The sequence below is a fragment of the Danio rerio genome, chromosome 18, assembly GCF_049306965.1.
Source record: "Danio rerio strain Tuebingen ecotype United States chromosome 18, GRCz12tu, whole genome shotgun sequence".
Lineage (NCBI taxonomy): Eukaryota > Metazoa > Chordata > Actinopteri > Cypriniformes > Danionidae > Danio > Danio rerio.
In genome coordinates, this window is record NC_133193.1 from 31,624,709 (window position 1) to 31,639,380 (window position 14,672).

Here is a 14,672-nt window from a genome sequence, read left to right on the forward strand (position 1 = left end):
TGACTAAACATGAACGTGAGTGCTGTTTTTCTCTACAACAAATGTCATGTTTGTCATGTTACAGATTGCTAATTTTGCACACCTGACCGCTCGTAAAAAGGGTCAGGGGCCAGAGTTTAATCATAAGCAATGAAAGTCCATCACCATTTAACGAATTTGCAAAATAGTCTCGGGCCGCCGGCGATTTTTGTGTGTGAAATGAGCAAAGTTCTATTTTGATACTGGGTAAAAGGCATCACAACATTTTTTGATGGCCTTTTAACAGAGTTTTTCGGCTTTTTAACGGAGCAACTGTGCAAAGTATGAAAAAAACAAACAAACTGTCAATTCACAATATGTTGTGATTCACAAGTGTTTCCCGTTAATTTATGGTTGTGAATTGCATCACGGGACCCTGATCTCTGCTCTGTCGACTTTTGATGTTTAAAATTCAACTCTGCAGTTTAAGGTAACCTAGACGGTGTTGCAGTTTGGAATATTAGAACGTATAGGGAGAAAAAAAAAGTATGGAAAATAACATGTGCTTGTTTTTGTAGCGTGTACAACGACAACCCAGACAATATATCACTTTCAACTAATAACCATGTCTATAAAAGTCACTTTTTCGTACTTTTCGAGGTTAGAAGTTGTTGGGAGAAAGTTCAAGGTCCCAGAATGCAATTCAAAAGCATAAATAAACCGGGGTGGGGGGAGAATTAATAAAAACATGAATCACAAAATACGGAAAACCGCATTTTTACGGAATTTTTTTTTTTTTCAGTGTAAATGATGTCATCAAAAGAATTAGTTATTCATATAATGATATTAACAGGCCCTCCGTCTGACGCCCTGTATGCTATTGATTTAAAAATGAAAACAAATAAAATGTAGGACTTGAAAAGGCTCAATATTTTATCCATCTATGTGCACTTGGTGAAGGCACATCAGTAGACCGTGAAAAATGGCATTGAGCATGCCAGTGAGTGAGGTTAAACTACTGTACTGTTGGCTTGCAATATGTGGGGGTACTTTTTGTAAATAAATGGTATGTAAGGGCTTCGGGTCCCCCAAAACTTTGTAAACCCGCGTGGGCTATAGCTTGGGGAGCTTGTAGCACTTGACAGTTCCAGTGCGTGCTGCTATTGAGAGGGAGGGGGAGAGAGAGAGAGGGAGAAGCCTCTCCATCGCCCCCTGGAGGAGGAAAGAAAAAATGACACAGCTGGGCTTTCCCTTGCTGCTCTGAATAGGACAGAAGTCCCAGAGAAAAGCGAATAGGAAGCAATGGAATTGAAAGTTTATAGATAGCAGCAAAGCTGGGAGCTGAAGAAGTGTATTAGCTGACAAATGAAGGAGAACCAAAAGCTTACAGCACCTGGTATTCCCAGGCGGTCTCCCATCCAAGTACTAACCAGGCCCGACCCTGCTTAGCTTCCGAGATCGGACGAGATCGGGCGTGCTCAGGGTGGTATGGCCGTAAGCGAAGGTCGCAGTCAAAATCTGGCTATTTAAAAGGCAGCGGCGAGAGCAGAATAGCTCACACAGACACAACACCGGGAGGAACAACCCTCCTTGTCCTCTCAAGTGTGTATCTGTCAGCCAGTATTTAAACTTACGATGACAACATTTTACCGGAAGTAAAAGCGGCCGATGCTTGGAAAACTTTAAAGCAGACTTGTGCAGCACACGACTTCTGTACAGATGCTTACCGGCCCCTTCATTAGAGACACCTTATTAGTTCAGAGTAGGGTTGTAACGGTATGAATTTTTCACGGTATGATAATCGTCTAAAACAATACCACGGTTTGACGGTTTCGCGGTATACGGTATGTTACAAATGTTACAAAATAATAGAACAGTGAAGCAAATTTGACTTTTTCCAAATAATATATTTTAGTTACTATAAACACCACTTACAATGAACAAATAAAAAAATAAGAAAATAATAAATAATGTGTTAAAGTTCAAATAAAGTCCAAATAAACATGGTGCAAATCCTCAGTAAAAAAATAGATATAAATATTTACTATACTATAAATAGTTACATAACGAAACTAGATTCAATATGGAACATCCTTAGGTTTTATGTGCCAGCATGGATATGGTTGTCAATCGATATGGATATGGATATGGTTGTCTGCAATGCAGACAAACAGCTGCATCTTCATTTGTGTCTTTTGAAAACAGCAAGAGCAGCAGTTCGTCTTTGCTGTGTCACTGTTTTGTCATGTTTCTGTGCTGCTGTGCATGCAAAAGTACTTAGTATGAGAATTATTTCATGCAAAACTTTTTTTTTTTGCGTTTTATTTAGCCGCGCATAAATGTATGCCTATCTCTCATTCCGTGTTGTTCAAAAAGCTTGGTCCACAAACAAAAGCGAAACCTATGCTTATTGGTTGTGATATAGCGAGTTTGAACCAATCTGGGCATGGAGGAGGGACAATGCATCAATGTATCATGTCTGATTTGTCCGGAGACACAGTGACGAGCGTTTCTTTGTCAAATCAGCGTTGTCAAATGTTGATGACGTAACCGCACTGATTCCGGAGCCTCTGAAAGTCCGCGAATGTTATGTGATACAGCACTGGAAAGCTGAGATTCTCTTCTTTATGCCAATCTTTGAATTGTATGAATCGGATCAGCGGATCAAAAGTTATTAAACATTTAAGAGCAATACTTATTTTTAGCCGCGGGCGGCTGTCTCGGTCTTTAAGGGTTAAAACCGTTGATATGCAATTGTTCATGGTATGATAATCGTGCACGTTCAAATCGTGGTAAACCGTCATACCGGTATATTGTTACAACCCTAGTTCAGAGTTGCTCCCCCCCCACCCCCCCACCCCCCGTTTTGCCCTCGCAACTGCATTAATTATTTATTTAATTATTTATTCATTAATTCATTCATTTATTTATTTAAATATTTATTTATTTATTTATTATTTTTATGTTTGTGGCATGCACAACATACCAACTTTTATCCAAATATCTGGACTTAAAGCTCCAATGAACGCTGGACAGAGAAACTCCGTGAACACAAACAATCCGGAGATGTGACTAAACATGAACGTGAGTGCTGTTTTTCTCTACAACAAATGTCATGTTTGTCATGTTACAGATTGCTAATTTTGCACACCTGACCGCTCGTAAAAAGGGTCAGGGGCCAGAGTTTAATCATAAGCAATGAAAGTCCATCACCATTTAACGAATTTGCAAAATAGTCTCGGGCCGCCGGCGATTTTTGTGTGTGAAATGAGCAAAGTTCTATTTTGATACTGGGTAAAAGGCATCACAACATTTTTTGATGGCCTTTTAACAGAGTTTTTCGGCTTTTTCACGGAGCAACTGTGCAAAGTATGAAAAAAACAAACAAACTGTCAATTCACAATATGTTGTGATTCACAAGTGTTTCCCGTTAATTTATGGTTGTGAATTGCATCACGGGACCCTGATCTCTGCTCTGTCGACTTTTGATGTTTAAAATTCAACTCTGCAGTTTAAGGTAACCTAGACGGTGTTGCAGTTTGGAATATTAGAACGTATAGGGAGAAAAAAAAAGTATGGAAAATAACATGTGCTTGTTTTTGTAGCGTGTACAACGACAACCCAGACAATATATCACTTTCAACTAATAACCATGTCTATAAAAGTCACCTTTTCGTACTTTTCGAGGTTAGAAGTTGTTGGGAGAAAGTTCAAGGTCCCAGAATGCAATTCAAAAGCATAAATAAACCGGGGTGGGGGGAGAATTAATAAAAACATGAATCACAAAATACGGAAAACCGCATTTTTACGGAATTTTTTTTTTTTCAGTGTAAATGATGTCATCAAAAGAATTAGTTATTCATATAATGATATTAACAGGCCCTCCGTCTGACGCCCTGTATGCTATTGATTTAAAAATGAAAACAAATAAAATGTAGGACTTGAAAAGGCTCAATATTTTATCCATCTATGTGCACTTGGTGAAGGCACATCAGTAGACCGTGAAAAATGGCATTGAGCATGCCAGTGAGTGAGGTTAAACTACTGTACTGTTGGCTTGCAATATGTGGGGGTACTTTTTGTAAATAAATGGTATGTAAGGGCTTCGGGTCCCCCAAAACTTTGTAAACCCGCGTGGGCTATAGCTTGGGGAGCTTGTAGCACTTAACAGTTTCAGTGCGTGCTGCTATTGAGAGGGAGGGGGAGAGAGAGAGAGGGAGAAGCCTCTCCATCGCCCCCTGGAGGAGGAAAGAAAAAATGACACAGCTGGGCTTTCCCTTGCTGCTCTGAATAGGACAGAAGTCCCAGAGAAAAGCGAATAGGAAGCAATGGAATTGAAAGTTTATAGATAGCAGCAAAGCTGGGAGCTGAAGAAGTGTATTAGCTGACAAATGAAGGCGAACCAAAAGCTTACAGCACCTGGTATTCCCAGGCAGTCTCCCATCCAAGTACTAACCAGTAGAGATGCGCGGTTGGCGGTTATAGCCGCGGACTCCGCGGATAAACCGCGGATCGGGCGGATGACGTTACGAAAAAATAAAATTTTAATTAAATTCGGGCGGGTGGCGGGCGGTTGTTTTATAGGCATAGCTGGCGCACCAACGAAAAAGCCTAGGACTGACTTCACAGAATGGGAGGAGGAATCGGATACACTAATTCTGGATGAAGTACAGAAGTATTCCTCTACAAACTTCCGTATAGACGGATTAGCAGAGGAAAATCTACTTCCTTTTGGGAGAAATAAGGCCAGTCATTCCCACGACTACAGCACCTTTCCAAGAGAATTCTATGCATTTCAGGAACAACTGCTGCGAGCGAGCGCTCCTTTAGTGCAGCAGGGCGCATTCTAGTGGCTATGCAGGCGCTCCCGTCTGAATCCTGACACTGTAGATGCTATTTTATTCCTGCATTGTGCCAAGAAAAAAAAACCTAAGGTCAGGCATATTAAACCAATTAGCCTATGTTATTTAGGCTACACATATGTTCAATATAAACTTTTGAGTTCGGTCAGCTGATAATTTTACGTTCATATTGGTTTAGCCTATTCTATTCTAGACATGTTGGCCTCGCTTTTACGTTCCGAGGCTAAGGTTATTTTGCCAGAATTTCTTTGTCGCAACTGGCGTAGTATTTCGTTATGCTTCAAGTTTGAGGGGAATGGGGATACTCCTAAATCCATGGGTTATTGGGGCACTTGTCATACATACATGCACCTGGTCAGACTTTATGTTCGCTCAAAGAGGAATGGCATATCTATTTTTCTAATTTAATTTCTAATTGTGGGGGTGACTGAGCCTACAAGGCTTAGGCACGATATGACGTTTTTATTAACATTTTTTTCAACTGTTTGCCAAAGCATGCAACTATAGCCTATGCCTACATTAAGATATTTATGTTAATATTTTTTTACTGCCTGTTGTTTCTTTTGGCATATAAAATAGGTATTGTCTGATAGAGATATAAATAAAGGTTCATCTTGTAGCAGAACTGGTGTTGTTTCCGATTTCTACAAGCTCAATAACATCTACAGCAAAAAATAATAAATAAATAAATAAAAAAATAGTCGAAAAACTGTGCCCATTAATTAGATGTGCAAGGCAATCAGGTAGGCTACGTTTTTGGGGTTGCTATGGACAACTACAAATGTAAACATTATTAGGCTATAATGTAAATGACTTATTATTCTATCTATTTCCTAAAAAGTAAAGTAAAAAAGGCATTTAGTAGTAGACTAAATAGCAGCATGTTGAAATGATGTGTCAATGCGTTTTCTATTAGGCTACAATAAAAAAAGTTGTATAGTACAGTGCGTTTAATTTAGGCTATTTATTTACTTTTGTCCCTGTGCGCCGATTGCAGACGGAGTTCACTGCTGATATTCTGAGACCTCGGGTGCTTCTCATTTCTTATTCGTGCATCCTCGCTTCCTTTCCTTGCTTTCTTTCCTCGTGTTTTCACCCCACCGGGATATGAGGGAAGGACGCAAAGAAAAGACTCAAGGACCGAGGAATCGAATCAAGTGAAAAGACACGTCCTCGTATCTTTAGCGTCACTTCAAAGCGTCGTCAATTTATGACTTGCACGTTTGGATTAACTGCATGTCTACATTAAAGTCATTCTCTATTCTATAATGATCAATAAAGAAACATTAATTTAATAATAAAAAGGAATAAGCCATTCAAATAAAGAGCCCAATCAGCAGATGGCGGGCGGGTGCGGTTTTAAAAATTGGTCAAAAATGTTACTGCGGATGGATGATGAATTTTGTCATGCGGTTGCGGATGAAATAATAGCCCATCTGCGCATCTCTACTAACCAGGCCCGACCCTGCTTAGCTTCCGAGATCGGATAAGATCGGGCGTCCTTTTTTTTTTTTTTTTCTTTTTATTGAACCAATTTCAATTACAATCTTTTACAGTAAATCATAATAAAACAGACATTAAAAGATCATTTCATATTCAAAAACATTAAACACGTGGTAGTTTCCAGTTCATTTCTTTAAAAACTTGACATTCTTTCTCCGTCAAAATTTTGTGCAGCACACTCAAAATGTTCTCATTTTTATGATATACATACAGTTTTTCCACATATCTCTCTATTTTCCTCTTAAAAATTCCCCATACATCCATCACCATTTTCTCTTTTTTTGCCACAATTCTCCTTTCCCACATTGCATTTTTCATCAGCATTATACATAGGTTTACTATTTTCATTCTTTTCATTGTTCTTATTCCATCCCAACATCACTACTCTGTTCCATTCTGTTTCATTTTCATCCCAGTCTCCAAGTAGTCCTTTAATTAAAACTTTACAATCTTTTAAAAAACCTTCCAATTCTTGACAATATAAAAACATGTGTTAAAAACTCTCTTCTTCTTTTTGACATACTTTACACATTCCACTTTGTTCCATCCCTATCTTGTTTAAAATGACATCAGAAAAGATTGCTTTGTGCCTTATTAAAATTCTAGACATTCGACTTTTGTTTCTACATACCTTCCTTTCATGTTTCCCCATATTTCTTTTGCTTTTACATTTTTGTATTTCTCTATCCAGTATTTGTTTGCTGTTGGTTCTTTAAAAACATTCTCTCTAAAAAAAACAATAAATATTTTTCAAAGTACATTCATTAAAATTACCTATTTTTTCACCTGTTTTCACATACACTTCTTTTGTTTCTTTTTCTTTTTCAAAATTTTCTATGCTTTTTATCCATTCTTTTGGAATCGCCTGTTTAATTATGTCAAGATTTTTCTCAATTTCCCTTCTGTTGTATTCCTCTTTTGCCTCTTCCATTGTGTCTATAACATATTGTTCAGTTAAAAAGCCTTCTTTAAATTCATATAAAATGTCCCGCACTTTTAAAATCCCAACTTCTATCCATTTCTTATAGTATAAAACCTTCCCTTGACTTAAAATGTTGTTCAAGAAAAGAGGTTGGTTTAAAATGTTTTCCCTTCCATGTGGACTATATTCCACTTGTTTTAAAAAATTCCCCCACGCACTTAAAATTTCTCTATAAAATTCAGGTAAGTTTTCTGTCATCCAAGCTTTTGTTTTCATCCATAAAATCCCATCTCCCATGTTAAAATTATCACATTTGTTTAAAAAATATTTCATTGTCTTTTTCCACTCTGCTTTGTTTTCTTTTTCTAGATACTTCTTTATTCTTTTCACTCTTAAACTATTTTTTCTTTGTTCTACGTCTATTAAACCCAGACCACCTTTGTCTATTTCCCCTACGACTGTATTAAACGCAATCCTTGGTGGCTTACCTCCCCATAAAAAATCAGTAAAACATTTTTTCAACCTCTTTTCTATCCACATTGGCATTTCTAAAACATATAAAACATGCCACAATTTAGACTCCATTAAAACATTTAAAATCAAAACTTTTCCTTTTAATGTTAGTGTTCTTAGTTTCCAGTAATTTAACCTCCTTTCGATATCTGTTAAAAAACCTTCCCACATCTTATCTCTCGCTGTTCTGGCATCTTTCCCCAATAAAACCCCTAAAATCTTGATTTCTTTTACTTCTTTGAAATTGGTGCATTCTGCTAAATCTGTTTCCTTTCCAAACTTCATATAAACCGTTTTGTCTTCATTTACTTTACTCCCCGATCCTTTACAAAATTGTTGTACTATTTTCATGGCTTCTTTCACACTCTCTTTTCCTTTTACTATTAATGTAGTGTCATCTGCATATTGAAACATTTTTTTATTTACTTTATTTTCTTCAATCTCAATTCCTTTTATTTTTTTTCTTCGTTGATAGCTAAGCCCAGGGGTTCTGCCACAAGTGAATATAAAAGTGCTGACAGAGGACATCCTTGCCTTATCGATCTTGTTATTTTAAAACATTCTGTTAAAAAGCCATTACATTTAATTTTTGTTAAAATACCCTTATACAAAATATTTATCCATTTTCTAAAAACTTCTCCAAAACCAAACTTTTTGAGTACTTTGAATAAAAACTGGTGTTCAACTCTATCAAAAGCTTTTTCAAAATCCAGACTTATTATATATCCTTGCTCTTTTTTCTCCTTCATATATTTTATGATGTCTTTTATGCTCATTGTTATGTCTGCTATATCTCTTCCTTTTATCGCATAGGCCTGTGTTGTTTTAATTATTTTTGGCATCACTTCTTTTAATCTATTTGCTAAAATTTTTGTTAAAATCTTCAAATCTGTGTTTAACATTGTGATTGGTCTGTAATTTTTTAACAATGTCTTTTCTCCTTTTTTTGTGTATTAATTTCATTAATCCCATTCCCATTCTTTCATTTAGTTCTTCTTTTTGCAGTATTTCTTTAAAAACGTCAGTTAAAATTGGAATTAAAATTTCTTTGAAACATACATAAAATTCACTATTTAAACCATCTATTCCTGGACTTTTCTTTTTGTTCAAGTTTTCTATTGCTTTTCTTATTTCTTCTTCCCTTATTTCTTGGTCGCTTTCTTTTTTTTTCCTCTTCATCTATTTTTGTTTTTATCTGTTTTAATAATTTTGCCATTTGTACTTCATCAACTCCCTGTGTTTTAAATAACTCCTCATAGTATTTTTTGATTTCTTTTAAAATTTCTTCATTTCCTTCTATGCTTTCTTCTTTTGCCCCTTGTATTATCTTTATTGTTTCTGCTTTTCCTTTTTGTCTTTCTAAATCAAAGAAGAACTTTGTGCATTTTTCTCCCTCTACTACATATTTTGCTTTGCTTCTTAGTCTAGCTCCTTCATATTTCTTCTCTTCTATTTCTTTCAGTTTTCCCTCCATTTCTTTTATTTTTTGAATGTCTTTTTCATTTTTTCTAGTTCTTTTTCTAAGTTTTCTTTTATTGTTTTTTCTTAATGTCTTTTATTCTTTTGTATTATCCTACAGAATGTTAATGTTGATTTTTTAATCAGAAATTTGACATTTTCCCACCATAGTCTTTTGTCTTCATTATAAATCTGGTTTCCTTTTTCCTTTTCTATTATTTCTTTTACTTTTTTAACATAGTCTTCGTTTTTTAAAATATCACTATTTAATGTCCATACCCCTGGGCCTCTTTGTATTTCATCTGTATTAAAATTAAAAAATACAAATTTATGGTCACTTAAAACAGTTTCATCGTAGCTTATTTTTTCTATATAAATTTCTATATTTCTTGTGCATAACACATAGTCTATTCTCCATTGGTTTACAAAATTCCCTACTATTTGTCTTCTAGAAAACTCTTTTTTTCTTCCCATTTCTTTCTCTCCAAATGTCTATCATTCCTTTTTCCTCTATTAGTGATTTTAGTTCTTTTCTTCCCGTGTCTGATTTAAAAACCATACCTTCTGTTATGTCCTGTCTGCTAAAAACAGTGTTAAAATCCCCGCATACTATTATTTGTTTATAGTTTTTTAAAAACCTTTTTAATATGTTAAAAAAAAACTTTTCTTTTCACTCTCTTCATTGGGTGCATGCACGTTTACTAAAATAATATCTTTTCCTTCATATTTTATTTCTAAGATCATACATTTTCCTTGTTTGTCTTTATATATTACTTTACTCATTTGCAGTGCATTCTTCTTTATTAAAATTGCTACTCCTCTCCCAGCTTTCGTATCTCCATTACTATAATAAAAGTCCCCATCCCATTCTTTTTTTATATACGTCCATCAACTCATTTTTCCAATTTGTTTCTTGTAAAATAATTATTTCTTCTCTTTTACATTTTTCTTTTACATTTTGGAATTTTCTTAAATCAATTAAACCTCTTGCATTAAAAGACACGCAATTTAAAACCATTAAAAGAAAGAAAAAGGAAATAAACCTCAGCATCTTAGTCCTCTTCTCCTAGGCTCCTCAAAAACTCATAACGATTGTGGCTTTTCAATTGTCCTTTTTTAAAAACTTTTTTCCTGGTAGTTTCCATTTTTGATAACGCTTTTGCTGATCGTCTCGTTTGCCTTTTTTCAAAATTGTCTTTCTCAGTTTCCACTTCATGTTTCTCAGTTTCTCTTTCTGTTTCTTTAGTTTGTTCTTTTAAAACTTCATTTTCTGTTGCATCCAAAATGCTTTTAAAACTGGGTGTGATGTCCATGGGTGTCCATACTAAGTCCTCTTCCTGCTCTGTTTGTTGAATGTCCGTTTCTTTTCTCTTTTTCCCTTTTGTTACTTCCTCATCTGTTATTTCGTCTGTTGTAGTTTGTTGTACTTCAGCTGTTGTTTTTTCTACTTCATTACTTTCATTTTCCCTGTTTCCTTCATGCATTTGCCCGCTCACCTGGTTCTCAACCTCCTCCTCCTTCTCTTCCTCCATCCAGCATTCACACTTATTAATATATTTTAGGCAATCCGGGCACTTTACGGTGTCGCAGTTCTTGGCAAAATGTCCTCTCTCCTCACACTTGTAACATTTAAAATCGGGGCAGTCTTTGACCATATGGTCTGGGCTCATGCACAGCCTACAGGTCTTCACCTGGTTGCTGTGCAATACCCTAAAATACTGCATCCCTTCTGCTGTTTCCAGCTTCGTACTGTATGGGAGAGAGATAACTTCCTTTGGAAACCTTGCTTTAATAAAGTGTGTGCCATCCTCAATCTCTGTACCCGGATAAAGCCTTCTTTTAAAATCTGATATTGGGAAAACTCCCCAGCCCTCTAATTTGTCTAAAATAATTTGATCTTCCAGGTAAGCGGGCAAATGCATGAAGGAAACCACATAATCTCTATTTTGTAAACTTTTAACTTCACAGTTTTCTCCTTTAATTTTTAGTCCATCCAGTAGTTTATCACATGTTTCCTCTGTCTCGAAAGTTATTTCATATTGTTTTTCTTGTCTTGGTCTTATTGCCAGTATTTTGCCATGTCCACATTTTTCTGTTATTGCATTAATAATGTCCAAAACTCTCACCTCTTTTATTTTATCCACATTCAGGATCAATGTTGCTTCTTTCTTGTACTTTTTCTCACTCCTCCTCTCCTGTTGTCTCTCTTGTTGTTGTTTTCCCCATTGCTCTTTATTTGGCGTGTTTGTTTCTCTCACTTGTCCGTTGTTGTTTTCAATTCGTCTTTCCTCTTGTGATGTGGTGCCGTTTCCTTTTTGTCTTTCTCCTGCCAGTCCAGTGTTTTTTTTCTCCTTGTGTTTGTCCCAAAAAAACAGTGCTGTTTCCCCGTGCATCTTGGCTTTTCCGTTGTCCAGCTCGTTGTCTATTTTCCAGTCCGTTGTCTTTAACCATTCTATTCGCGTCATCCAGTCTTGTTTCAGATTCCTTTCGTGTCTCTGCATCCAGTCCAGGGTCGTTTGCCATCAAACCGTCCTTTGTTTGCTCCATAGCAAAAAAAAAAAACACACGCAAAAAAACCACCCTCCAGCCAGCAAAATGCTGCTGTCAGGTGGTTAAAAAAAAAAAAAAAAAAAAAAAAAAAAAAAAAAAAAAACTATATTAGTCCACAAAAAGTGTAAAACACAAAAAAATAAACAGAAAAAATGTAGGAGAGCCTTCCTCTCCTGACTGCTGCCAGTCACTTCCTTGTTGCACTCTAGCTCCCTCTAGCATGCTCAGGGTGGTATGGCCGTAAGCGAATGTTGCAGTCAAAATCTGGCTATTTAAAAGGCAGCGGCGAGAGCAGAATAGCTCACACAGACACAACACCGGGAGGAACAACCCTCCTTGTCTTCTCAAGTGTGTATCTGTCAGCCAGTATTTAAACTTACAATGACAACATTTTACCGGAAGTAAAAGCGGCCGATGCCTGGAAAACTTTAAAGCAGACTTGTGCAGCACACGACTTCTGTACAGATGCTTACCGGCCCCTTCATTAGAGACACCTTATTAGTTCAGAGTTGCCCCCCCCGATTTGCCCTCGCAACTGCATTAATTATTTATTTAATTATTTATTCATTAATTCATTCATTTATATATTTATTTATTTATTATTTGTATGTTTGTGGCTTGCACAACATACCAACTTTTATCCAAATATCTGGACTAAAAGCTCCAATGAACGCTGGACAGAGAAACTCCGTGAACACAATCAATCCGGAGATGTGACTAAACATGAATGTGAGTGCTGTTTTTCTCTACAACAAATGTCATGTTTGTCATGTTACAGAGTGCTAATTTTGCACACCTGACCGCTCGTAAAAACGGTCAGGGGCCAGAGTTTAATCATAAGCAATGAAAGTCCATCACCATTTAACGAATTTGCAAAATAGTCTCGGGCCGCCGGTGATTCTTGCGTGTGAAATTAGCAAAGTTCTATTTTGATACTGGGTAAAAGGCATCACAACATTTTTTTGATGGACTTTGTAACAGAGTTTTTTGGCTTTTTAATGAAGCAACTGTGCAAAGTATGAAAAAAAAACAACAAACAAACTGTCAATTCACAGTATATTGTGATTCATAAGTGTTTCCCGTTAATTTATGGTTGTGAATTGCATTACGGGACCCTGATCTCTGCTCTGTCGACTTTTGATTTTTAAAATTCAACTCTGCAGTTTAAGGTAACTGTTGTATCTTGAGTTAATAAAGGTAACTTAGACCCAAACGTTCATGCTGGTCATTTATTGGGACACCACCAAGACAATACACATCAAACTGGTAACACACCTGCTGGGCTTCTTCTTAGCCCCTTTATATACTGCACACACCATCAAGTGACACATCGCCCCCTACTGGACAACATTATTATGCTATATTACACTCCTTCCCACATAAATCCAAAGACAGTCCCCCCACATTTCACAACACCAATATTAATCAAGTACAACATATTATTATTATTATTTTTTCACATCACAAAGTCCTTTAAGTGTTTTGGTAGTTTACGCTCCCTCCTTGAGCATCGTAGCACTTCGGTAGACACAGTTTCAGAGTTACTTCTTGGCATCAATTCTGGAGTCAAAGGAGTATTACCTAACTCTTCCAAAGGCTGACTGGAACCAGCAGTTTGCCAGTTTTCCAACTCATCTGTATTCGTTGTAACACACTCATTTGATCTGATGGGAATGCTAGGTGATTCGGTCACATGAACAACCACATCCTGAGATACCGCCTCATCCTCACTTAACTGAACATCCATGCTTGGTTGTTCCATAGGCATTTCCTTTGATCGGCCATGGAATAATTGATCCACATGACGCCTCACTATTTGAGCATTACCCAAAGCCACTGTATAAGGGCCTACTCACACTATGCCATCCGTACCTTGCCCAGGCCCGTTTCCCGGATCATTTGAGAAGTGCGCGTGCGCTGAATCGTGCTCAAGCACGGTTCACTTGGCCGGCCCTGGCCCGGTTGGAAGAGGTGTGCCTGAGTCCGGTTCACTTGGGCTTTGGCGCGGTACGCTTGTGTGTGAGTGCAAAACGCGCCAAAGCCCGAAACTGAAAGCGAGACGTGACTTGTGAGGCACTGTTTCATATGGATTTATTAATAATTCTTACTGTTCAGTGAACGCAAACTGCCGTAGTTTATTAAAGACGCAAACCCCTCACTGCACGACAGCTGCGCAGCTTCAGCAGACCTCCTCATTCCTGTAGCATGAGAGCTTAATGATTGTTTATGAGCGCCAAAAGTGGCGGATCTCTTCAGCGAAATATCTGACTGCGTGTCCCCGCATCCCTAAGGACTGTTTGGCGAAATATTTGACGGCATATCAAACGACTGAAACAATATAACTAGAGAAATCTCCACTGTGCTGCTGAGTGAGAGAGTGCTTCTCACAGAACAGAGCAGCAGCGATGACGTAAGCGTGCCGAAGCCCGTTTGTGGTGTGAGCGCGGGCCGTCGGGGGAGACAGGAGGGGGGACAAGTGTGCTTTGGCCCGGTTCGAGGCAACTGTACCTAGTGTGAGTACGGCCTAAGAGACTGGTCCTGTAATGTCCTGGATTGTTCCATACACCCATTTTGGTCCACACCCAAAATTCTGAGTATACACGGAGTCTCCAATCTGAAAAGAATGAGATTTCACGTTGATCATAATACTCCTTCTGTACTTGCTGCTTCACTTCCATTTTACCAGTGAAGTCTGGGTGCATCTTGTCTAGCGTGCAACGCAATTTCCGACCCATCAACAATTCAGCAGGAGACAATCCATTTGTAGATTGAGGTGTAATGCGATAATTAAACAAAACTCTCTGTACCTTCGTCTCCAGGGTGTCCCCTGAACTCCTCTTCAAAAAGTCTTTAAAAGTTTGCACAGCTCGCTCTGCCAACCCATTGGATGAGGGGTGATACGGTGC

At 37.5% G+C, this 14,672-nt stretch overlaps 1 non-coding gene across 1 annotated transcript; it reads right to left on the reverse strand.

Annotated features, from left to right (window-relative positions):
• Positions 1-1,339: 1,339 nt before the first annotated feature.
• LOC137488371 (5S ribosomal RNA) lies at positions 1,340-1,458 on the reverse strand. Its single transcript, XR_011007388.1, has one exon. It is a non-coding gene; the product is annotated as a 5S ribosomal RNA (ribosomal RNA).
• Between the last annotated feature and the right edge of the window lie 13,214 nt (positions 1,459-14,672).